This window comes from Felis catus, chromosome B1 (assembly GCF_018350175.1).
Source record: "Felis catus isolate Fca126 chromosome B1, F.catus_Fca126_mat1.0, whole genome shotgun sequence".
In the NCBI taxonomy this organism is placed as follows: Eukaryota; Metazoa; Chordata; class Mammalia; order Carnivora; family Felidae; genus Felis; species Felis catus.
In genome coordinates this window covers 88,580,332-88,607,400 of record NC_058371.1, presented here as the reverse complement: position 1 = coordinate 88,607,400, position 27,069 = coordinate 88,580,332, and the positions used below count along the sequence as shown (strand labels likewise).

At 35.4% G+C, this 27,069-nt stretch overlaps 1 long non-coding RNA gene across 1 annotated transcript; it reads right to left on the bottom strand.

The window, feature by feature from the left end:
• Window positions 1-2,534: 2,534 nt before the first annotated feature.
• LOC123384940 lies at window positions 2,535-26,831 on the bottom strand. The gene is made up of 3 exons (XR_006596754.1): window positions 26,408-26,831; window positions 19,767-19,957; window positions 2,535-4,467 (listed from the first exon to the last, which is right to left on the bottom strand). It is a non-coding gene; the product is annotated as an uncharacterized LOC123384940 (long non-coding RNA).
• Window positions 26,832-27,069: the final 238 nt, after the last annotated feature.

Sequence of the window (27,069 nt, the reverse complement as noted above, 5' to 3'; positions counted from 1 at the left end):
CATAGCAAACTAATACAGACTGAATGAGATGTTTAGAATTTTAGAGTATATACCATATATTCCATGCAAAAAAAAACAAAAACCAAAAAACAACCTACACATGTATTTTCTGGTGATGGTAAAACAGAAAATCTTTTAATGATCTGTCTTTGTTTGGGCTACTGTATCAAAATACCATAGACTGGGTGGCTTACCCAACAGAAATGCATTTTCTCACAGTTTCAGTAGCAGGAAATCTGAAATCAGTGCCAACATGCTCAGGTTTTGGTGAAAGTTCTTCCTGGCTCTCAGATGATCACCTTCTTGATGTGTCTTCATGTGGCAGAGAGACCGAGAGAGAGCGGGACAGAGTGCATTCATATATCTTTTCATCAGGACACTGATCTCAACATGAGGGTCCCAACCTCATGATCTCCATCTAAACCTGATTATCTCCCAGAGACCCCATCACCATATACCCTTATATTGTGGTTAGGACTTCAACATATGAATTTTGGTGGAATCCAAATATTCTGTCCATGGCAGGTCTAACAGGCACAATTGAGTTGAACAGGACTACGTAGAATATTGGAAGACTAAGCAACCGTTTATTAAACTGAAAGAATTTACTCAGCACCACATTAATCCCCAAGGAGATTTTAACAATGTGTGACAGCCATAAACTTGATTCGATCCTTGCTGCCAGGCCAGAATTAATTGGCTCTCATATCTCAAATACCTTCTCAAATATATGTCCTATTATTTAAAGTCCTGAAGCAGTTGACCTTTCCAGCCCTCAAGGCCTTTTCTTTCTTGCTCTGTTCTCTCTTATTCCAGGAAATTCTTCCCTGAGCTCATCTTTTTCATGTAAAATCTTGACAAAAGCAGTCAAAAGCATCTAACACACACTACTAATGTCCACTTGTTACGTGATCTACTCCCTGAGTTACTGCCGGACAGTTTTACCGGATGTTTTGTTGCTATGTACCACACTCACCATTTTGCCAGCACTATTCTCCATCTACTACGGAGATAGCACATATTTAGAAATTTGTTAGAATAGGACCATAACTCTACCTACCAATGTTCATTCATATCAGTCAGCATAGGCTAAATTCTGCTGTGGTAATATAACTCCCAAATCTTGGTGGCTTAACAATAACAACAAAAAGTTTAGTCTTGCACCTACTATATACAAAATGTAGTTGAGGTAAGGGTCTCAGCTTCCGACACTCACGGGCTGTGGCTAATAGAGGCCATTCTGTACCTGTAACATCTGGGACACTAGATCTACTCAGGACAGTTTTTAAAGTCACCGTTAGATCCTAGAGCAAACATAAATCATATTCGGCATTTGTTTTCTATTTCCCACAGCACGAAGTAAATACTGGAGAGAATTGCTGCTTGATTTAGCAATAAGAAAATAAATATAAAATAAAAGATAAACGTTGAAATCACTCCCTCCCAAAATGAAATCTATACTTAAGTTGCTTATATAGTATTAGATGAAAATAATTGCCTACATTTTTCCAAGAGAGAGTAGAAACTTTACTGTTCCTATTTTTTCTGCTTTATTTAGACTAAATAAATATATTTAAAAAGTTTGTCATCAGTGGATAATAAAACCACACATTGATCATCTGTTATTTCCTGATATTACATACTATATAGATGCCCACAGGAATTGTACATATATGAAGGAAATAGAGGAGTATTACAACATGACTTCATAAGAGGAATAAAAAGAGAAATATATATAATATTCTCAAATTTCTAAAGACCTTAAATTATTACAAGTTCTGCTTGGTTTCTTAAGAAAATGGAGTACCTATAGAAAGTATGTAATTAATCTGTAATTTCAGGTATGGTTAAACTTAAGGAAAAAATCACTAAGTAAATAAAGGTTATCCTTGAATCATCTTTTCTCATTTTCCTTTGCTGAATACTCTTCTCTCTTTCTGCCCCATCTGTCTAGATTTCCCAGAACTATGACTGCTTGTCCCAGATATAATGTTAGGTATTACTTCCCTGTAGTAAACTGTTGTTAACTTTCTTTCTTTCTTTTTTTAAATTTTATTTATTTTTGAGAGAGGAAGAGAGAGTGCGAAAGTGGGGGAGGAGCGGAGAAAGAGGGAGACTGAGGATCTGAAGCAGGCTCTGTGCTGGAAGCTTGGAACCCAATGCAGGGCTCGAACTCTTGGACTGTGAGATTATGACCTGAGCGGAAACCAAGAAACGTTCACCTAATGGACGGAGCCCCCCAGGCACTCCCACTGTTAACTTTCATTACTTCCACCAAAATATGCCCAGAAAAAATTCATAAAATAAAAAAAAATATTCATCACATAAATCCGTAAGAATGCAAACAATGACAATGTGATGGCTGTGGAGTTGTTAATGTATTAATTTAAACAAAGACATTCTTATTATTAGAAGAAAATAAGTCATACACAAAATAAATAAATATATAAATAAGGTCTCTTAACCCAAATAAGTCATCAGGAGTTATGTGTAGAAAAGTAGGGCAGGCAATTTTGTCCAAAAAAGGCAGATGATAAGGAAACTGACTTTATTAAATACATATGTTTCAAATCCTGTGTTATGCTACTTTTATACAGATTCTCTCAATTCTGTATAGACATTGTCACCAAATAATAAAAGGGTAAGTAGAAGATTAGAAGTTTGTGTAACATAATTAACAGAGCTAACAAGTTGTATCAGTTGTTGAAAAGTTTTTAAGCTTTTATTTCTATTTTGTCATGCTATTATAAAAATTCACATAAGAAAAGCTGAGAAAACATTGTATTCGTTTTCTGTTGCTGTACCAAATTACTAAGCATTTCATCACTTAAAACAACATGAATTTATTTTTCACAGTTTTGTAGATCAGAAGTCCCATGTCCTCAGCTGGTCTCTCTGCTCATGTCTGACAAGGCCAAAATCAAGGTTTCGCCAGAGCTGTATTCCTCTCTGGAGATCCAAGGGGAAAATCTGTTTCCAGGCTCATTCAAGTTGTTGGCATGCAGCATAGGTCCTGTTTACTTGCTGGCTGTCACCCCAGCCCCACCTTAACTCCCAGAGGCCTCCTTCCTGGTAATGGTATATCTCAAAGCCAGCAAGAACAGGTGGAATACTTCTCACAATGTTATATCTCTTCTGCCTCCAGTTCCTCTGAGGCATCTCTCTCTAATCTCAGCAGGGAAAGTGTGTCACTTTCAAGGGCTCCTGTGATTAGACTGGGGCCACCAGATAGCTAAGATAAGTCAACCCATCTCAAATCCCATTGTCTTAATCACATCCGTGAAGTCCTTTTTTGACATATTACATGCAGTAGTCCTCCCCTTTCCACAATTTCAGTTACCCCATCAACCCTGGTCAGGAAGGAGATGATACTTGTGATGTGTTGTTAGAAGGTCAATAGTAGCTTAATGTTACCACACAATGCCAACATCATTTACCCTGCTTCATCTCATCATGGAGACATTTTATCATCACACATCATGACAAGAATAAGAAGGGGGAGTGAAGTACCATAAGACACTTTGAAAGAGACCATATTCACTTAACTTTTATTAGTGCTATTTTTATGATTATTCTATTTATTATTATTATTGTTAATCTCTTACTATGCCCAATTTATAAAGCAAACTTTATCACATGTGTGTATGTATAGGAAAACACATAGTATATATATTGTTCAGTGGTATATACATAGTGTTTTCTGACAGGTACTATCAGTGGTTTCAGGCCTCCACTGGGGGTCTTGGAATGCATGTTCTGTCCATAAGGGGTATTATTCAGTCAAACAGAAACAATTTCATTAACAATCTAAAAGTCATAAAGTGGGAACAGGGAGGTTTTTTCACACTGAAAATAAAAAGCCATCATTTAGAATTACTTCAGTCCTCTCTTGGGGCACCTCGGTGGCTCAGTTGGTTAAGCATCTGACTCTGGCTCAGGTAATGATCTCACGATTCTTGAGTTCAAGCCTCTCGTCGGGCTCTGTGCTGACAGCTCTGAGCCTGGAGCCGACTTCAGATTCTGTGTCCCCCTCCCTTACTCACTCTCTGTCTCAAAAATAAACATTTAAAAAAAAGGATTATTTCAGTCCCTTCTGGATAATAACATAGCATACTATTCTTGTTATCTTTGGATGATTCTTTTGAATTAGTCGCGATTACAACCTGAACTTATATAAGTGAAGTCAAAAATAGTTTGGCAATTGCTAAAAATATTCAAAACAGACTTGGCTATATATTATTGCAATGAGTTCTTTAATTTGCTAATTTAAGGTCTGTGTCACAAATATTATAGAAGTTATTTTCCTTTCGTTCCAAGTGTTTTAGCCCTGATTTTCCATCCAGCCATTTAAAAGGTAACAATTTGATTAGCAGTGTATTATGATTTCATTAAATGTAAATATTAAACATAATTTCTTTTCAGTCTGCTTGAGAGATGCATATGTCATGAAAGTTATCCATCTTCATTCTATAAATAAAACAGAATAGCACAACTATAATAGAATAAATGCCAGAAGATGTTGCTTTCAAAAACAGTAGATTACTAATTGACCTTTTCTGCATTTACCATACTCTTTATCATTTCAGCAGTTAGCTATCTTTCTGACAAGTGAATTCCTTAAAAATGTGTATGACATTTAACTGGATAGAGTTATTTGTCATTGAATAATTTAATGTCATTTCTTATTGCTTCAATTTAAATGGTTGATCTAATTTTTATTTGCAATGTACCATTTAGATGACTCATATTATATTGGTTAATGTCTAAATACTTTAAAAATTTAGATGAATGTGCTTTTCACTTGTCAACATAATCAAATGGGGCATATGGGATTTAAATTAAACAGTTGATTATATCCCATGATAGAATCCATTTACTTTATCCTCTCCCTTCCATTCTGCTTATTCACATCTCCTCTACATCTTTTCAAGAGTCTATTTTATGTCTCCAGATCTACAATAATCTCATGAAATCATCATAGCTCCGTGATTGATGAGCTCCTTGCATTAACATCCCCATTTTCTTCTTTTCTTTATTCTAAGGTCCAGGGTGTATGTTTACCTTCTCCTTTGATCTTCTGTATTCAAATTACACCTCCTTTCCTAGATTGTGCTGAAAATTAATTTCAGTCTTCTTCATAAAAGCCTTACATAACACTTCTTTTTATTACCTTTTGCTTGCTACAATATTTGTGGTTCATTAACACTTATACCTATTAATAGGTCACCTATTTATATCTATCGGCTTCTAGCAACATTAACTTCAATACTTTTTAGTAGTTTTTCATATGCTTTTCTGAAGATAACATGTATTTTATCACCTTTCTGATGTATATTCCATTAAATACAGTCTTGAAAATTGTAGATAAATTGCCACTGTACTGAATGAGAGAGATAAAGAAAGAGCGGAACTACTAAATAAATCTGATTAATCAGTTTTGTCCTACACAGAGAGTGATGTGGTGAATTACGTCTCTACTAAATGTGATACTAATTCATTTATTTCCTCTTTCCTACTTTGCTTGCATCTAATAACATTCAGGCTAAATATAATCTGTCATGGCTCCATTACCTTCGTCTTGGAAGATTGGCTTTCCCTGGCCACTTACTACAACACATCATTGGTTGCTAACATGAGCTTTGTCTTCAATTCCCAAAACTGACCTTCCATTTTGTCTTTCCTCAGTCTTCAGCCCATCTCTTAGTCTGCGGCACAAATAATCATATCCTACATTCAGGAAGAATTTTATTTTGGTTTCTCCTCAGAATCTCTGTCGTTCAGCCTCTCATTTCTTTCTTTATATCAGTGAGGCTAAATAGTCACATTTATTGAGAAAAATATTATTTCATAGGGCCTTATCTTCTTCTATAAAGGAATGGAAATGGCTTGCAAAAAAAATGTAAGTGTTTTATAAACCACAGATGCAAACAAATAGAAGTAGTCAGTTGGATCACAGGGAAGATAAATTGCTAAGGTCAAGTTGCAAATTTATTTCTGATTTCCTGGAAGTCCAAAGAAAAGAGAATATTCTATTAATTAGTGGCTATATAGTATAGTGGTTAAAAGTACACATTTGGTTTCCCAAAAATGTTCACTGATAGCCAATAAAGTTTTATCTTTTGTGTCATTAAAAACTCATGGACTTCGGTGGTGCCTGGGTGGCTCAGTCAGTTAAGCATCCAACTTTTTTTTTTTTTTTTTTTTTTTTTTTTTTTTTTTATACTTGCTGCCAAAGTGAGCACAAGCGTCCAACTCTTGATATCTGCTCAGGTCATGATCTCATCGGGAGATCATGAGTTAGAGCTCTGCATCAACCTGTGTTTTGAACGTGGAACCTGCTTAAAAGTCTCTCTCTCCCTCATCCTCTCCCTCTCTCGCGTTCTCTCACTTTCTCTCTTAAAAAAAAAAACCCTCATGGACTTTGTATATATGATTGGGTAAAATCCATTTCAGTAATTATTCATTTTTATTTTGGTATAATTATCCCATTTTAGGCTGGCAGGAATAACATAAAATTTGGCATTTCTTTATCTTTCCTTGGTAATTGGGGTTTTCTTTGCAAATTTTTGTGTCACATTTTGTTTTCTTTTTTGTAGACTCTCTTCACACATTAGGAATATTCAATCTTTTTGTACAATATGAAAATATATTTTTCAGTTTGTCAATTTTTACTTTTGCTTTTGTGTACTTTTCTTAGAATGTCATTTCCTGTAGTAATGCCTTTCTTAGGTTCTATATTGTCAAATTTATCCATCTTTTCTTTAATTCCTTTAGGGGGGATAAAATTATGGGTAGAAAAATTCTCCCTGCTCTTAATAAAAGTTGTAAAAACTTTCACTTTGTTATTATTATTTTAATACTTATATATTTGTTTTTAAAACCCTGACCCATTTGAAATTTATCTCAACAGATTTGGTGAGTAATGTATACTATTTTATTTTTACCACGTGGCTACTTACTGCTTTCAAGACTATTTATTAATGAAGCATTGGTCATAGCACCAGTTAGATAATAAGATCTAATAGGGTCTGAAACCTTTCTTAAAGGATGCACATATTTCTCTGAGTTGATAACAATACATGATATCAATTAACCTTTAGTTGGAATACATAGGTCTGGGAACCAAGAGGTAGACAAAATAGTTCTCCCAACCTGTACTCAAAGACCCTTCACATTCATTTTTCCCTTGTTTTTAATTAAAAGTCTTTTAGTTTAGAGAGCTAGTCTAAGGGAGTGGTGTTTCTGTCCAGGTATACAATAGTTGTTCCATTTGGCTGCAAGTTAAGAGTGCCATCTAGTCATTTGGGCTCTTTGAGTCTATGAGCCAAGGGTCAGAGAAGAGTTTTCTCTACTGGCTTGGGTGAACGATCCTTACTATCAAGAGGAGTTAGCGTTTCTGCTACATAATGGGGGGAAGGACATGTGTGAATTCTAGAGAATTCTTTAGGGTATCTTTTGGGATCTTATATTTAAGGTTAAAGTTGGTGGAAAGCTACATCAACTTAATACAGGCAGGAGTACTGAAGCCCAACCTTTTCAGGGATAATATTTTTGACTTACCCTATCAAGCACAGATACCTGAGTTGACCTTTTAGATGAAAATAAAGGAAACTGTAGGGGTCAGTGAAAGGAGGAAGACATAAATAATCATGGTAAGATTAGAAGAGCCTCTGCAATGTACAAGCCCCAGGGCCCTATTCAGGCACCACTCACACTGAACTCATATAAAAGGCACATACTTGGAGCACAAAACTAGTCATAGAACACAGTGTCAAAGGAAACTCCTAAACTATGATTTCACAACTTAAAAAGACTGTGATGGGGAACCTGGGTGGCTCAGTCAGTTGAGCGTTAGACTTCAGGTCATGACCTCACAGTTCGTGTATTTGAGCCCCACATCAGGCTCTGTGCTGACAGATCAGAGTCTGGAGGCTGCTTCGGATTCTGTGTCTCCCTCTGTCTGCTCCTCCCCCACTCATGTTCTGTCTCTCTCTCAAAAATAAGTAAACATTAAAAATTTTTAAAAAGGACTATGATAACGACACACTTATTTCCTTTGTTCAATATGCCATGGCGGTGGCAATAAAATTTAAATTTATAAGCTACAAGATATCAGGTTGAAATTGTACCTGAACCAGAGGAAGAATGATCATCACCACATGTAAATGCATCTTTTGTAGGAGAGATGGTTGCACTATGTTAGGTAGGAGTATGTTAGTTATTCTTGCCATTTCTGCTGCCTCTGAAGTCTGTTTGTGGAGCTCCCTAATGGGTAAATTGGGGCAGAACCTGGGGAATGGTTCCTTCAAAGACAACTCCAACTCCCAGTAAATATGCTTTCCAGCGTTGCAAATTCTGGAATGCTCATCACCATTTTTCCCTGATTCACATGTAGCCAGGATCCTGGATCTAATTCAGATTCCACAAATCAGGTACTCTCATAGGGCATTTGGCTATGAAACGTGGTGAAGCATGAGAGCAGGATGTGAAGCATTGCTTTGCTGGCAAAGATAGTGGTAGAAGTGGCATGGTTTGCTCTCAACACAAGTCAGGAGATTTCACACCTTCCTGCAGGGGTTGTGAAAGCTTTAACCACCTTACAGGGGCAGAGAGACACTGGCGCCTGAAAGCTATTTCTAGAAGCACAGGCTGTAGTCTACTATTCTGGCCTTCCAACAATTTCATGAGAGACCTAATATGTGACAATAAGTACTTGTAAGCTTAAACTACTAATTGCAATTTCTGGTGTGTGCAACTAAATCCGAAGTGAAACAGATAATATTCTTATGAAATTTATACAGCCCTTGCTAAAACCAATTTCTCACAGAGATACTGTACCAAGCTTTGCAATTAAGCAAAGAAAGGAAATATTACCTATTGAATTCTAATTTTCAAAAAATAATAAAATATTGTAACTCTTAGTAACTGGTATCTATAAAGAACTTCAATATGCAATAGATGCCCATTGAAACAGTGCCATATTCACAATAAAAAATATTTTTATCAAAGCAAAGAATGTATTATTTATATGGCATATTATTGTTATTTTCTAGGTGTAATATACTGAATAAGGCTATGCAGCAAGATTTTTGTTATAACTTATTAGTGTCCTTTTTTCTTTCCCAAAGTCTTATGTTTACTCATTTCCCAAGCAGTCCCTAATTACTTGTTTCTCCCTCCATTGATTCCTAGTAGATATAACAGTTGATTGTATTATGACAACCTGGATAAACCTTGAGGGAATTATGCTAAGTGAAAAAAGTCCAACAGTGAAAGAACAAATACTGTATGATTTCACTTATATGTGTAACTTGAACAAAAACAAAAACAAACCCAAGTTCATAGATGTAGAGAACAGATTGGTGGTTGCCTGGGGGGGAGGTGGAAATGGGTAAAATGACTAAGGGGGTCAAAAGGTGCAAACTTTCAGGTGTAAGATAATATGCCTTGTATATGTAATGTACAGCATGATGACTATAGTTAATAATACTGTATTGCATATTTGAAAGTTGCTAAGAGAGCAGAAAAGTTCCCATAAGAAAAAAATTCTGTGTGTATGGTGACAGATGTTAACCAGACTCATCGTGATGATTATTTCACAATATAGACGAATATCAAGTCATTATCTTGTACATGTGAAACTCATAATGTTGTATGTCAATTATACCTCAATAAAAATAAAATAAAATAAAAACTTGGTTGTAAATTTGTACTATTTTTCCCCGTAACTGTTATTTTATGAATTAGATTTTCCAAATGTAAAAGGCAAAATATTCTTATAAGGAAACACAAGATCAAGGAAACAAATGTCTCCTAAAAATCATAGATCTTTGCCAGGTATTTATAATATGTTCATTGTACAAGCGGAACATTTTATACAGGCTGTAAAATGGTATTGTATATTAAAGACAACAACAACAACAAACACTTATTTGGGGGAAAATTGTTCATGCTTCCCAGAGATGATATTCAGACTCTATTCACGAGCACTAGCATTTATCCTAGGTACTAAGTGTTATATAAGTTATTATTTTGAATATTACCTTAATCTTTTCCAGCTATAACAGAACCTATCTGTTCCAAGACTGAATAAACCTCATTTAAACTGCAGACACGATGGGGCACCTGGGTGGTTCAGTCGGTTAAGCCTCGGACTTCGGCTCAGGTCCTGATCTCGCAGTTCGAGATCCACATCAGGCCCTGTGCCGACAGCTCACAGCCTGGAGCCTGCTTCGGATTGTATGTCTCCATCTCTCTCTGCCCCTTCCTCACTTGTTTTCTTTGTCTCTGTCTCTCTCTCTCTCAAGAAAATAAGCATTATTTTTTTTTTTTTTTTAATAAAATGTGGACAGGAGGCCAGAAGGAGGAGCTCTCCCATCCTACCACTCTTGGTCAATTGCCAACTCCAAAAGGAAGAAACCTATTTTATTACTTCAGCAGGAAGAGGGTAAAATTTCTCCTTGCCCAACAGGCTCAACCAATAAGAAAACACTGCAACTGAGCCCATGAGAAACTATCACCACCCTAACCTCTCATTTTCCTCCAATGGACTTTGTTCAAAGCAGCTCCTTCCAATCTCCTCCTTTTCTCTATAAAGTAGCATTCCTCTTTTTTGATCTCTTGACCTGCCTATGGTTTTCCATACTTTAGGTGTCCTGAATTGCAACTATTCTGCTTGTCTTGAATAAACCCATTTTGGTGGTAAAATAACTGGCTATTTTACTTTTAAGGTTGACACTGCTACCCATGCCAATGCAGCCTAGTATGGCTACTCTTTATGATGTCATTTTTAACAAACTCATACTCCAGAGAAACTTAACTTCTGGACTTCTCCAATGTGCAAAACATTTCAATAGGCAAGGCTTTAAGGAGCTTCTTTTCTATCTTTATATAGGCTAGTTTCAAACCTCCTCCAAGATTTTACCCCCTTGTTTACTCCATCAATTTCCAACAACTTAGTTCCCAATGCAGCTGCTGACCCCTCAACCAGCAACATAAACAAAATAATCTTTAGGTAATATTCAGTAAAGATATCACTACTGAAATTATGCACCTCTGCTCTTGACAACATAAAGCAGTTCATGACACCATTTACAAAGATTTTGGCCATTGTGTTCTGGTCACTAGCGAGCATGCTATACTCTCCAGTGCCCTAGAGGATATATATTTTATATGAAATTTTGGGTGATGTAAACTCATGACATATCCCAAACTGGCTGAACTTGTCAACACTTCTGGGCCTTGCCTAAGTCTCTTCAGGAATGTCATAGGTGTGGGCAGGTTATTGGCCTCTCTCAGGAACTGAGACCACCAGTCAATGACTCACTGCACAGAGGGAAAGGAGGAGGATGATACTTTTCCTTTTGATGTTGACCTGAACTGTTATAGCCCTGGTTCTAGGAGGGCATGGTGCGTACTGAGGTGCATGTCAGCAACACAAACAATAGCAACAGTCATTGGGTCCAGAACAATGCCATGGATCTTGCCACAGATCCCCCTGAGACCCATTCTACTCTCAACTTATTTTTTTGCCTGATGAAAACACCATAGTAGAGAAAAGGTAAAGGGAATTTTAAAAGCTGCTAACTATATATACTGTGAAGTAAGTTTACTATATAACAGCCAGAATTTAATATCACACATTTCTACTTATTTCAAACACCTCAACATGATGAGGGAAAAAAGAAAAAAAAGAAAACACAAAACAAAAATCACCCTACAAATTACCCAAACCATATCTAGCAAGATTAGTAGAGTTATTCATATTGGTTTAATTCCTCTGGGAATTCTCCAAAAATTGAGAACTTTTCAGAAACGTTTTCAAAAGGTATATTTTAAACTCAGGAAAATCTTTTAAAGTAGTTTCCTCCTCCATCCACACTGCAAGATAATGCCTCAGGATTCTACCATGCTGGTTACACTTTAGTTTTTCCTCCTTTAATCTCAAGAATTAAACAAGAGAAAAAACACTGAAGGCAGTGGACACACAAGTAGTCCAGAGAGTATTACTAGATTTACACTACATTTTGATGGACTTTTAGGGTGAAAGGTAAAAATCACAATTATTTTGAGCAAATGGTGAAAAGGCAACACTTAATGTGCAGACTTTGTCTTCCTTACCTCATCTCTGTGATTGTAGTCAAGCCATACACACACCTATGCTATATTGTTTATCTTTAATATGAGCTGAATACTCACACTGACTTCTCCAGAAGTGCTTTGGCGAATAATTAACAGAAAGGCCTCCCTGAAGATTAATGATGTGGCATAGGTTCCCAGCTAAAGCTACATAAACACTGCATAAAAGGAATGCATATAAATCTCTCATACATATTTTATACTGGACAACACAGCCATCTGGGAGGATGCAGGAGATTTATGGCTCCGGTGCCGCTGTTGTATGTAGTTCTCTCAGTGTTTTTCACATCTCAGTAGTTTTGTCTGGGAAGTTGTTTTAACCATAGTTTCTCATCCATTATCATTAGCAAATTTTTAAGCTATGACCTAAGTCATCTGCTTTAGCCATTTATTACATCATTCACTCAAGTTGTGGACAAGTTTTTTTTCTTCCTGCTTTGAAGTCTATCATGATAAAATTTATATAACGGCTTTAAGCTCCAAGTGTTTGATTTATATTCATTCATTAATCTGCTCAGTACTCTGCATATTATTGTTTGTAGTGTTTTCCTGGTTTCAGAATTAGCAGGTAAGTTTATAAAAGTGTTACACTTAATAAATATTCTTAATAAAATAGAACTTTACCTCTTTACCTTGCCTTAAAGATTTTACCTTCTATAAATGGTTCAAGCACAATATTACTATTGGTTACTATTAAAAATAAGTCTGGTAATATTTTTTACACTGTATGTATTTTTCTCATTTTCCAAAGAATTTCTATACCCAGAAATGATAGAAATATTTAATGTGCATCTTACTAACTGATTCCTTTGATCACATCACTGCTAATAAAACTAAATGCTGAAAGAGACTGACTTAAGATAAATCTAGGAACTGGTATGTAGCTGGTATGTAGTAAGGCCACTGCCAATCCCACTGAAAAAGGCATGTATTAGGGATTGTATTATGGTTTGAAAGCATGACAATTTTCTTATTTGTGTGTCTTTTTAATTTGAGAGGGAAAAGTAAGTGTATGGAAGCCTTTGAGATCTGAATGTAGTTGCATAAATTGGAAGATATCATTTCACATGTCACCAAGGAATGACTCAACCAAAGGTCAATAATTGATTGTGTTACTCTATCCCAGATAGAACCAGACTTTGTGGAACAAAGATGAATATAAGATAATTCTTAATTTCAAGGGGTTCATGATCTGATAATTCGTGTATCCAAATCTTATAACAAAATAGCTCAGTATCAAAAGAGATATGCAAGGAAAGAACTACACATTAGAGTATGATTTTATTTTTCTGTTCCTGTGGGGAAAATTGGGAAAAAAATTTAGACAAGACTTCAAATGACCTTGAAAGAAGAATTAGATTTTGGCAGAGAAAAAGCATTCCAGGTTGAAGAATCAGCATGAACATGAACAGAAGATATTGTCTAGAAAGAAATTTGGTCATGGATATCTATTATAGTGCAAACTAAAAAACAAATGTGGATATATTTCTGCGAAAAATGTGCCTTTATCTTATTTCCTGAATTAAATTAAAAAAAAACTAAAACTAACAAAAAGCCTACTGAGAAATGTAAGACTTTTTCTCTTATATTATAAGTCAAAGAATCCAGTCACAAGGTTCTTATATAGCTTTCCAAATATATTCTGTGTACATAAGTATATACATCATTAATTCCTGTTTTAACTTTAATAGTAGCATAAGACATATAATTAACCTTTGTGATTTTAAACATCTCTCTCTGAGATTGTTCTTGACTTACATTCTTCTTAAATCTATATAAAATGAAAGTTGAGTTGACTGGTGTTAGCCAAATAATGAGTTATAGTTTGACTGCAAGGATCTGTGGAATTGAATGACCAGAAAGTGGAGGCATCTTAGGTAGACTACCATTAAGTAGTGGTGGTAAAAGAGAGAGGCAAGAGGAGACAATTGCTTGAAGAGCTATTTTAGAAGGGAGCAAATAATAATGGAACTAGATCTGTTTTGGTAGTAAAAAGATTTCTGTTTAATTCCAAATTCCAATGCTTACTAAGTCTACAAGTGTGGGATAATCACCTTTCTTGAGCTTCAGTTAGTACATTCATACATTGGAGAATAATAATAAGTAATTCACAAAATCCTTGTAACGTTGAAATGAATGTTTATAGGGTATTTTATCATTATGTGCTAATTATCCACGGTTTGAAAACCAAATGCTATGTTATTGATGCCTCTTAACTATGTATGTGTTATACTGGGTGAGGTTTTATTTTTGTTTTACATATTCAATTATTAATTTAATAGTTTGAGTTATATAAAGTAGAATACAGTGATTAATCATTTCATTGGTGTAATCCTTGATGCTGGAACAAGCAAACTCCAATATCAGTGGCCTCACCAACAGTGTTATTTTTCACTTATTAACCTAGTCCAGTGCAGCCCAATCTTCCTGGTAAGTGGGTGGCTGGCTTACTTCCCCCTAGAGTGACTCAAAGACTCAGGTCCCTAACATCCGGTGACCTCCCAGTCCTACAGGCCTCAGAGTCCTCTGCAACCAGACAGTAGCAACTGTGGAAAAGCCTCATCTACTCCTTAAATGCTCTTGTCAGAAGGGGTACTTATTATTTCTGTTCACATTTCACATGACTACACGTGCATGTGTAAAGCTAGCTGCCTTTCAATGAAAATTCTGCGTTCTGGAAAGAGGACCATAAATTTTGGTCAATAGCTAGCAAATTCAGTCACATTAATCCAATATTGTCATTCACAAATGAGGAAACTTAATACCCAGCAATTGTGAATTCAACTGAGATGGCTATTGTTTTCTCATGGTGTCTCTTTGTTCTAATGGTATTTAGTAATTCAATAGGTAGGACTTCATTAAACTGTGAACAGTGTGAAAGGAGAAAATGTTAGATTATTGTATGAGGCACACAATAATGTTGGTCAATATATTTACATTTAATTATGGGATATAGCACTTCATTTTTCCTTTTAAAATCATTATTTAGTATTAAAGATTTATTATAAAATATGACATTGTTAAGAAGATCAATGATTTCGGTGCTGAGTCTTCATTTAGGAATTTGGCACCTTGGTTGCATACATCATGATAATGAAAAAGCATTATTCTGTTTTATGCTGCCTGCAGAATAAACAGTAGAAAAATGGGAACTGCCTGTGCTGCATGAACCAGTGTTTAACTGTGCAGAATACAATTGAAATGGAGGATGCTAAAAATTCTCAAAGCTGTATTTGCAAAACTTATTCCAAAGTTCTTCATTAATCAGCACAAATATTTTTCTAAGTATACATTTGAAGGCCTTTGCATCTACACTCAATTATTGAGGCAGCAGGAAAATTACATTCTTTGCATATAAAGTATTACAAAGTTATTCAAAAAATACTCCATGAAGCTACTCAAAGAAGATGCTGTACTATAGGAAAAATATCCCTCATGCGGATGTGTCAATTATTGAAATTTCATCACTGTATCTAGTGGGATTTTTACCAAGAAGATGAAATTGTTTTAAAATCCTGATTGAATAAATGAAGGAATATTGTATTATATAAACAGAGATATTTATTCAGCCAACCACCAACTGAACACCTACTAGGTGCCAGGCACTGTTATGGATGTTCTGAACACTATGGATACAGCATGGGACAAAACACATGACTTCCCCAGTTGCCCACTTTTCCTTTATTTTATAAACCTGGAACTCTTTCTTTTCTTCCTTTCTTTTTTCTTTCTATTTCTCTTTTTTCTTTCCCTTCCTTTTCTTTTCTTTTCTTTTCTTTCTTTTTTCTTTTTTTTTTTTTTTTTGAAAAAGTGCACCAACAAGCAGGGGAAGGGCAGAGGGAGAGGCAGAGAAAGAATCCTAAGCAAGCTACACACTGTCAGCACAGAGCCCAATGTGGGGCTTGATCCCACGGATTCTGAGATCATGACGTGAGCCAAAATCAAGAGTTGGATGCTTAACCGACTGAGCTGCCCAGGCACCCCTGGAACACTTCCTTTAAGCAAAAAATTGAGAAATACTATGCACAATCAGGAAGCTGCCTGTGAGGAATGAATTTGCTTGGGTTGCCTTCTTTGAACATCAGCACTTTCACTAGGCGTGGAGTAAAAATACAAGTGGACAAGATTAATTACAATAGCCAGCAATTCCAACAGAGGGATTGTACTAAATGGTGAGGACCAACTCTACCATACAGAGGAAGAGCCAGCAACAGGAGAAGAAGCACATTTGTAAGATAATACCCCTGAACATACCATGTTTCCAAGCACTAGGACTTTGAGAAATACTTACAGACTTTAAAAAAAATAAGCCACCGAGTGCCTGGGTGGCTCAGTCGTTTAAGCGGCTGACTGCAGCTCAGGTCATGATCTCATGGTTTCTGAGTTCAAGTCCCACATGGGGTTCTGTGCTGACAGCTCAGAGCCTAGAGCCTGCTTCAGATTTTGTGTCTCCCTCTCTTTCTGCCCCTCTTCCACTTGTGTGTTCTCTCTCCCTTGAAAATATGTAAGCATTAAAAAAATTTAAAAGAATAAGCCACTGTAAGCCTTTGGTTATGAAAATGTACCAGTGGCCAAATATATAATCCTAAAATTATTTTTCTTTGAAGAAATTACCTTCTGGCATATGATGGGTAATATATTTAGAGGTTAATGAAGTTGATGCCAGGTTTCTGATAAGAATTTAGTCAAGACATGTGTTACATTTCTGGAAAGTAACCATGGCTTTTTGATTCATGACTTATACACATTTTGGTCATAATTAACAATTATTAGGCAATTTAAAAGTAAAAAATCCCTTAACAAACCTATTCTGGGGACAGGAGTCAGTTTTTAAAGTTGGTAACATAAGGGGCACCTGGGTGGCTCAGTCGGTTAAGTCTCCGACTTCAGCTCGGGTCATGGTCTCGCGGTTTGTGAGTTTAAGCCCCGCATTGGGCTCTGTGCTGACAGCTCAGAGCCTGGAGCCTATTTCAGATTCTGTGTCTCCTTCTCTCTCTGCCTCTCCCCCATTCACACTTTGTCTCTCTCTGTCTCCGAAAAATGAATAAACCTTAAAATAAATAAATACATAAATGTTTAAAAAGTTGGTAACATAAGGAGTCAATATATTTTAGTGATTGAAAGACATAGTTCAAAAGATAATAGAATTCCTATAAAGCTCATGATAAGTTAAGTGTAAAACACTTCTGACTATGTCTTGGCTTATACTTGATACACACAATAGAAAAATCTTCTATGAGTGAAAAGTTCATAAATATTTTTCATTCATATGTTATGCTATTGTTTATACATTCTATTCCATTGCTTGCTGGTAAAGGGTAAGTTTATATACCTGTGTGGATAACAAAATACAAGTGCTATTTAATTATGAAATGATATTACTCATATTGAAATACATCCATTTTGTCTGATTTGTGGGTCTATTTTAACAAGGACTTAGCATATTATGTTTTGATTCTTACTTTTCTATATCAGCATCAACATTCTGCATCACTTGAAAACATCACTAATAAAAGAAAAAAGGGAAATACTATATGATTAATAGGTGATATAGTTTGCAATTTGTATCCTTTTTATTTAAAGTGTTATCCACAAATTAGCATGATCAACATCACCTGGGAGTGTATTAAAATCATAATTTGCATTTTCAAAGATCCCCAAATGACTGTATTACCATTATAATTTGAGAGGACTGTCTCATCTATGCGATAACTTTCCTTCTGTTTCCTCAATGGTATCAGGACCTGTATTTTGTTCACATTTAGAGTGGTCATGTTAACCATGATCCCTTCCTAGCCCTGGGCAAACAAAGGTTGATTAGACGAAGCCACACATGATCATTTAACTTCCTTTTTCTCTGACTGTTTAAGTACAGGCATGTAATGCAACCTTAAAAAAAAGCACTGTAAAAAACATTTGGGGGGTTATAGAAAAAAATGTCATCACTCTCAAAAAGGTGTGCAAAACTTGGGGCGCCTGGGTGGCGCAGTCGGTTAAGCGTCCGACTTCAGCCAGGTCACGATCTCGCGGTCTGTGAGTTCGAGCCCCGCGTCAGGCTCTGGGCTGATGGCTCGGAGCCTGGAGCCTGTTTCCGATTCTGTGTCTCCCTCTCTCTCTGCCCCTCCCCTGTTCATGCTCTGTCTCTCTCTGTCCCAAAATAAATAAAAAACGTTGAAAAAAATTAAAAAAAAAAAAGGTGTGCAAAACAGAAACATGTCTCCTCGTAGATTCTGGATATTTTCATTCCACAAATAACATCTGCAAATGACCACAACCCTCTTGAGACCATTAGGAGAGGACAAAGGAAGAGCAGAGAAGTTGAGCTATAGTCTGTAACACCTAGATTTCTTTTATCCAGCCCAGGAAACCCTCTGCTTCCAGTATGCTTGTTAAAGAGATGATAACCCCTTTCTTGATGACCTACTCTCATTTGGTCTCTGTTACTTATATGAACAGATATAGTAACTTAAACTAATCATTTGAGTCAATAGTTAGATTAACCACATTATTTGTCTTTAAATCTGCACCTACTAAATCCACGGATGGGATCACTTTTGTGGATTTGTGGTAGTAAATTACAGACAGATAATGACGTCTTTCCAAAGGAATGGCAGGCTCTAAATCAGAAGAGTTACTTGAATTAAGATTGAAACAGAAATTCAACTTGGATTTTCCTATGTGGACTTTTCTGCTGTTTAAAGATTAAATTTATTAGTTTTCTGTATTCCATTCTATCAATTTGGAAAAAGCAAAACAGTAGCCCAATTTGGATCATGCTTTTTAAAGTTTTTAGTGATCTCCATAAATCATAATAATTTAATTATTGCCACGTATAACTTCCTACAAAAATCATTTGGGGAAAGCTCAGTTTACGAAAAAAAGCTAAGGCTTACCCTTTACTTTTACTGTACACAACTAAACAGCATTTTTCATTAGATATACATTTCTATTAGATGTGTATTCATTAGATATGTATAATATAAATTCTACTAGACAGCACTGGTCTACTATATTGTACAAGGCAAAGCTTTAAACATAGATTTTATTCAGGAAAACTTCATACATTTTCAGCATACTAGGCCATTGCATTTTCACTTAGTGTTTATACGCATATCTCATTCCTTTGGTTAAAACAATGGCTACTTATAAAAGAGTGGCAGATGGTATTTTTCCAAAATTTGCTACAGGATTATTTTTGGTTCCAAACATTATTTCAGAACATTGCCACTTTCTTTCAAGAGGCACGGTTTATTTCCTCTTCCTTTGAACCTAAGTGTGCTTGTGACTGCTCCAACCAATAGACTATGGAGGAAATGATGCTCTGTAACTTTTTTTAAAAAATTTTAATGGTTACTTATTTTTGAGAGAGACACAGAGTGTGAGCAAGGGAGGGGAAGAGAGAGGAAGACACAGAATTCGAAGCAGGCTCTGGCCTTCAGGCTGTCAGCACAGAGCCCAGTGCGGGGTTCGAACTCACAAACTGTGAGATCCTGACCTGAGCCGAGGTCAGATGCTTAACCGACTGAGCCACCCAGGTGCCCCTGCTCTGTAACATCCGAAACCAGGTCAGTAAAAGGACATGGCATCTGTTTGACCCTCTTTCTTACTCTGGGAACTCAACCACTTACTGTAAAGTTCAGGCTACTGGAGAGGCCCCAGGTGGACCTTGGACAACAGCAAACATCAATTGCCAGAAAAGTGAGTGAGCCAGCCTTCAGCTAATTCTAGTCTTCAGCTCAGCCTTCTTATAGTCTGATTGAAACACTTCGGTGTCCAGTCCCTTGAAGTGTGCCTTGACTGAATTCTTGACCCACAGAATCTGTGAATAAAATAAATGGATGTTTTATACCATTAACATTCGAAATTTTATAAATGAATTAAATGTATTCATTCAAATCTTAGAAAGAAGTTTCATTCAATGTGTATGTTAAACTGAAACTTTACTAATAGTAACTCAATTGATCAATAGAGATTGGTTGGTCAGTAGATATTAGTGGATGTTAGGTGAAACCAGATTTGAATTCTGATTCTCTGTGTCCTGCTCAAATTACTTACACTCTCTGAGCTACCTTACCTGAAAACTAGAGATAACTATTCTTTTTTCAGCATGTGATGAGATTACGATTAAATATAAAGCATATAACCTAATGCATAGAACATAGTAGATAATAAATAAATATGTTTGTTATTGTAGCATATGTTTTGTTTGGATAATTAGAAACTTTCTATAAACAATAGTAATTATGAGCTTTTACTTGAGTGCTTATATTGTATTAGGTACTCAGCATGAAGCTTGGTATGTGTTGTCTCAAGTAGTAGTTAATTTATTTAACACATTACATCATTTTGTACATATTTGATTTATGTCTCAGAGACTCATACAGTTAATTGATTCAATAGGTAAGCATGTCTTTGTTCCAAATCCTGTGTCAGTTACTGTTGATAAAAATGAACTTGATAGGACCACCTTTAAAATATAGGGGCGCCTGGGTGGCGCAGTCGGTTAAGCGTCCGACTTCAGCCAGGTCACGATCTCGCGGTCTGTGAGTTCGAGCCCCGTGTCAGGCTCTGGGCTGATGGCTCGGAGCCTGGAGCCTGTTTCCGATTCTGTGTCTCCCTCTCTCTCTCCCCCTCCCCCGTTCATGCTCTGTCTCTCTCTGTCCCAAAAATAAATAAACGTTGAAAAAAAAATTAAAAAAAAAATAAAATATAGATGAAAGATCAAAATACAGAATACTAATAGAAAATTGCTATGTCTTTCACACAGACAAAAAATTCCAGTTTAAAGAGTATATCTAAATTTTTAGTAATGTAAAAGAGTAGTACTAAATAATAGAACTTACATAACTTCAATGTGGTACAACCAAGGGCTGCCTTATGCAAAGAATATGTATTGCATATTCTGTAAACATTTGGGTATATCATATATAATTAAAAAAACAATTGGTTGAGTTTCAATGTGCTACGTATATTAATATGAGCTCTATTGATAAAGATGCAAAATATTACACTAATGATTCATTATTTCTTGATTTCATATTTGAAAGTGTAAGCTGAGAAAACTAATCATAGGAGCACATGCGTTTTCAAAAACATGTAACCATCTGGAGTATCTTTAGCAGCAGAAGCCAATATTTGTGCTGTTATTTTCATTATAGGCCTTTCAATGAAACTCTCTCCAGACAAGCAAGAAGCCAAGAAAAGAAATTAGTGGCCATTCAAGGACATGGCTCAAAGACAATTCTATTCTATTAGTGTATGTGTAGCTTTTCTTAAAGCTGTGATAAATCCCCCCCCCACCCCCGAATGTGGTTTGTCCAAGAGCAACATCTATTTAGACCAAATGGACGTGGGGGGGGAAGGAAAGCTCCATGGTTCATTTAAACAGCTTTCTTAATGTCAGAGAATTTTTAGCTGAAGAAAGACATTGCCTTTATTGCTAGCTTATGTTGAATGAATAATTCAGAATGAAAGCAGTTGCAGCATAATGATAAAATTACATAAATCAGAGTGGCTGTTGGAGCCAAATATCTGTCGAAAAAAAAATCACCATTTCCTACTCTTCTGTTTACTTAGATGGTTATTTTGTTTGTGCAGATGTTCCAAAAACTATCATTACATGTGTTTCTTTGTGATATTTATAACCTAATTGAATGCTTGCTCCAAGAAATTTTACTTCTCTATTCAAAGTATCCTTTAGACTGATTTGTTTCTTATTATCCAGTGGAACCTGTACATTAATGGCAGACAGAGTTCAAGGTAAATGACCATTTGAAAAGACCAGAATTGAGAGTGGAAAAAGGGAGGGAATTACTAATTATCAGATGCCCGTTTTACGCCAGGTGGCAGATGGTTTACTATTTTTTTCCCCTCACAACAGCTTTTTGAGTTACAACAATTATTCTGATATTTCAGATAAAAGTAGCTTAGTATAGTTTCTCATTGTATAAGATCACACAACTACAAAGTGGTGGAATCACATATGAATAGTTGGACTCGAACTTCCTGCTTTATCCAATATATAAGAGAATAATAATTAAAGCATCAGTGGCTTCAAGACAAAATATTTGTTAAAAAGAAAAACAAATTACAGGGGCCCCCGGGTGGCTCAGTCTATTAAGCATACGACTCATGATTTCAGCTCAGGTCATGATCTCATGGTTCATGAAGTGGAGCCCTGTGTAGGGCTCTGCACTAACCATGAGGAGCCTGCTTGGTTTCTCTTCCTCTCTCCTCTCTCTCTCTCTGCCTCTCCCCTGCACGTGCTCCCTCTTTCTCAAAATAAATAAATAAACTTAAAAAAACCCAGATTAGAAAGTTTTGAGGCCCAGAGTTTAAAAATAGGATGGACTATAGTACTCGGACAATTTAAGCAAATTTTATTTTAAAAGTCTTGACTTTTGGGGGCGCCAGCAACATGGCTTTTTCCCTTATTAAGGCAGAGTCATATTTTAATACGTGGGTTTCTGGACTTACTTGCAACAGAAATCTTAGCCTGAAGCTCCCTGCTTGGAAACGGGCCTCTCCTCTGATGAGATTCATGCTAAACTCCACCACATGCCAAATCAACTTAAGAATAAAAAGTCCTATCTGCACAATTGTCTGAATAGCTTATTGATTCAGATTTTTTTAAATAGTGAGTTCAGCAAAATCAGAAGGGCAACAAAACCAATCATTTCAGCCCAGATGGTTCATTCCCTAGCTGCATGCAGTCACAAATAGAAGAGAGAGCTATCTCCATCAACATAAGGCAGCACATTGTCACTTCCTGTACGCATTACCTATTTCCTTCCCGAGAGGGAAATCAATGCTGCCACTTTTTGCCCAACATTGCTTTAAATATTCATAGAAATTTATTTTGGAGAAGGTCAATTTTGAGGCATAAATTTTAATATTCTAATTGCTTACCTATAAATTATTTGTGTTTTCTGAATAAAATAATCCTTAAAAATAAAAATATTATTTTAGCCACTGTTGGTTTTTATAATGCATCAAGCTTTGTGCTGTGCTTTTCTTTTCACAACTCTGTATCAAGGCAAATAATTGCATGAAATTATTGAAGCTTTCAGGTTAAAGGAGGGTATTAAAGTTCACCAGGGGCAACATCCACATGAGTGCATTAAACAAAGAATTATCTTGTAAATTATCTCCATTATATATTAATTCAACTTCTATATGGATGCTCCAAGTAAGAAGGTAATTTCTATCTATATAACAAACAGACTCTTTGACTAACTTTTTGAAATTTTTAATTCTTTCCTCATACTTCAATTCTTTCACCTGTATTTACCATTAAAGAGGTCTGTGTCTTCATTTAAATGCAAAAATACACTTGATTTGCTATAAGTTAAAAATAAGGGCACTTTATTGGAGTTGGAAAATTACCATATTTTTGACCTAATAAATAAAATATTGGCATAAGCCATTTTTATTTATCTATTACAGAGATTATTATTTTATGTAGAGAACCCTAACCGTAGAGACTACTTATAGTCTATTAGACATCTGTGTGTCAAAGAGAAAGCTGGAAAATAAGACTATTAAGTTTTCACTTAATATATAACATTATTGTAGCTAAAACAGAACTAGACGAAATCATAGTTACTGCATCTTCATAAATCTCAACCAATTATTTCATACATAGCTAATATTGAGCAGAAGATGGAAATGACTTTCCGGTAGCTAACATTTTTTTTCAAGCCTCTGTTGTTAAATGTTGGTATATTTATCAATAATAGCCTCTTAGCCCAATTCTACATCGTCACCATTAAAGTGCGTTCTCTCTATAATTGAAGTATATTTTATATCACCAGAGGTGCATTTCCATCTGTTATATCAATATAAAACATAAAGGAGCCATTATATAACTTGTTATTTTATACATCCTTGTCTTTTAAAAATGCATAGAAAATAAAGGTTTGATGCTGTAAACTTGAGATGCAGTTGCCATGACAACCAAGAAGCACAACACTGCATACCACTATTCAAATGGGATTTGAATATCAGAAAGAATCTACTACATTATATATTAATAAGTTAGTCTTTTGTTTTGTTTTTAAATAGATGTATTTATTATCATTTTAGCACAAAAAGTTGGTTTAAGAAAAAGCATACAGATATACAACAAATGAAATGTTCTAAGGAATTCCATGATTTTTCTAAAATTTATGATTTGCATAAATATGCCACAGTAGGAGATTTTCCTTTGTATAAAATAAAGATGTAAATGAATATAACATTCAGTGAATTAAACAGTTTTGCGATATCTTCCCTAATGTAAATTTCTCTCAGTGCACATGTCTAAATATAACCCCTCTGCAAATCTTCATGGGAACATTTCCAACTGTGCTTTGTTTTGTCCACTGGAGTATCCTCATAAGTACATCAATGTACTTCCAAACTGGAGGGCCCTGGTGGCTCAGTCAGTTAAGTGTCTGATTCTTGATTTTGGCTCAAGTCATGATCTCAGGGTTTGTGGGTTTGAGCTCTGCATCAGGCTCTGTGCAGACAATGCAGAGCCTGTTTTGGATTCTCTCTTCCTCTGTCTTTGCCCCTCCCCCACTCGCATGCATTCTCTCTCTCTCCTCACTTAAAAAATAAACTATAAATATGTTTTAAAAATTATATATATAAACATGTGTGTGTGTGTGTGTGTATATATATATATATATATATATATATATATATATTTCCAAACTGAACTCACTAGCTTTCTCTAAACTTAATTCTAACATATTCCCTGAAATTTGCTACCAGCAACACTATCTTCCCAATCACCCAGGCTCAAATACAAAGTCATGTTTAACTTTTTCTTTCCTTGTCAGCATTATTTATTTGATTAACTAATCCTATTGAGTCCACCAGAAGAATGATAATCCGGTGTTCCCCTAATTTAAATATTGGTTCAATATTTGTTTTGTACTGCCAGAAGAAAAATTAAATCTTCTATTAATAAGAGCTTACCTATTTTGATGTTAAACATGCATATTTCATAATGTAGGTCCTATTGTAGAAACAGAAATGGAAGCCAGAAGAGCAAAAGAGGTCAGAGGGGCAGGTGACAGCAAGACTGGAAAAGCATCTATATTATACTGCTTGGTTTTATCTGAGGTTATGAACAAACAGCGAAGTTTTTCAGAAAAGAAATTACTTAAGAAAATTTTGGAGAAAATAATCCTCATGGAAATACAGAGAATGACTTAAAGGGAGAGATTAGTGGCAGAAAACCACCTAGAAATCTATTATAATTCAGAAAATAGACAATGAGGATACAAAATAGGGTATTGATAGTGGTATTTGAAAATACTTAATGAAGTGAAGACTTGTCTTGGCGCTTTAAAGCAAGAAAACACATAAAGAAAAGGAGAGAATTGTGTTTTAGATTTATCTTAAAGATAGTCAGAAATTTCATAGATAAATTGGGGAAATGTAGAGTTCTTGATACATAAAAGAGAAACACATAGTGAAAGAATTTAATTAATTTGTGGCACTGGTTTACACACAATAATGTTATTTTTATAAATGAGAAACCTAAAAGAATAGTAAACTGGAAAAGTAAAAATTTGCTTAGTATCTTTACAAAAGTCAGATTACAGGAGACTTTTCACAAAATTCATTTGCTAAATACACATCGCCTTATTTAGGATTCTGAACTATTTTAATGTAACACAATTTAATGAAATAAATAACTGGTAAGCTAATTTCACTAGGCAGTTTTGATAAACTAATCTGAAATGATACTAGTAATATTCACACAAAAATAAGGGACTGTACAAAGGCAATATGTATTTTATTTATAATATAAGTTTAGATTAAACATGGAATTTTGAACACAACTACAGTAGATGAGATTTCAACGGTTTTTGAGATTAAATGAAGAACAACAAGGAAAGGAACAGAAAAGCTGAATGCCAACTGATTACAGAGGAGGAAGATGGCACGAAGCAAGATAGTTCATATGGCAGAACTGAAAAGAAAATTGTTATAAGGATTATTTATGATAAGCCATGTTCTCCATTGCATTTCTCTAGGTAATATCTTTTCTCCCACTTCAGAAAATATGTTCTGGGGAAACCACGTTAGAAAATCTCCAGCTCCAGGAACATTGGGCAGAGATGAAACAAAGGAGAACCTCCTTACCGGAAGCAGAAGAAGGAGAAATCACCTTAACAATACAGTGACTCCTAAGTGTCAAACGTACCTGGGCTGAGAACCTATACCATGCAGGAAGGAAATTTGATCATATTTTTCAGAATAAAAAGTAAATCACCTTGAGAATTATCTTTTTAAATTCAGATTTTGGAGTCTTCCAATGGAATGCCAGTTGCTCTGCCATGATTTCAAACACCGGCCCTCAGACTAGAGCTTCTAATTGTCTTTTCATCATTTCTAGAGGAGTAACAGATGGATGGAGGAATATTTCATATTTACATTTTGTATCTATGGAATGATAAATCACAAACTTCTAGCATGCCTCCAGGAGTAATTATATGTGACCTGGACCACTGAATGTAACACTCCCCGCTCCCCCGAGTTAAATAATTTGAGTAAATTCTGAAAAAGTTATCCAGGACATGTTAGAAAGATCTTAGGTGATCCTACATTGTCTTCAAATAAAGCATTTTTTTAAATATTGTATGTAATAAAATATCTTATCTCTTTTCAAAAACTCTTCTGAATTTCGTCTACAATAATAAAAATCACATTAACGTACTTATACTGTTTCTTATTTTTATAGCAGAAAATTAAGGCCTTAGACTTACCATAAAGCTACAGTAATCAAGATAGCATGGTACAGGCAAAAGAATAAGCAAATATATTAACGAAAAAAGATTAGAGAGCTCAGAAATAGGCCACCATAAATAGAGTCAACTGATCTTGGACAAAGGAGCAAAAACAACACAATGGATCAAAGACAGTCTTCTCAACAAA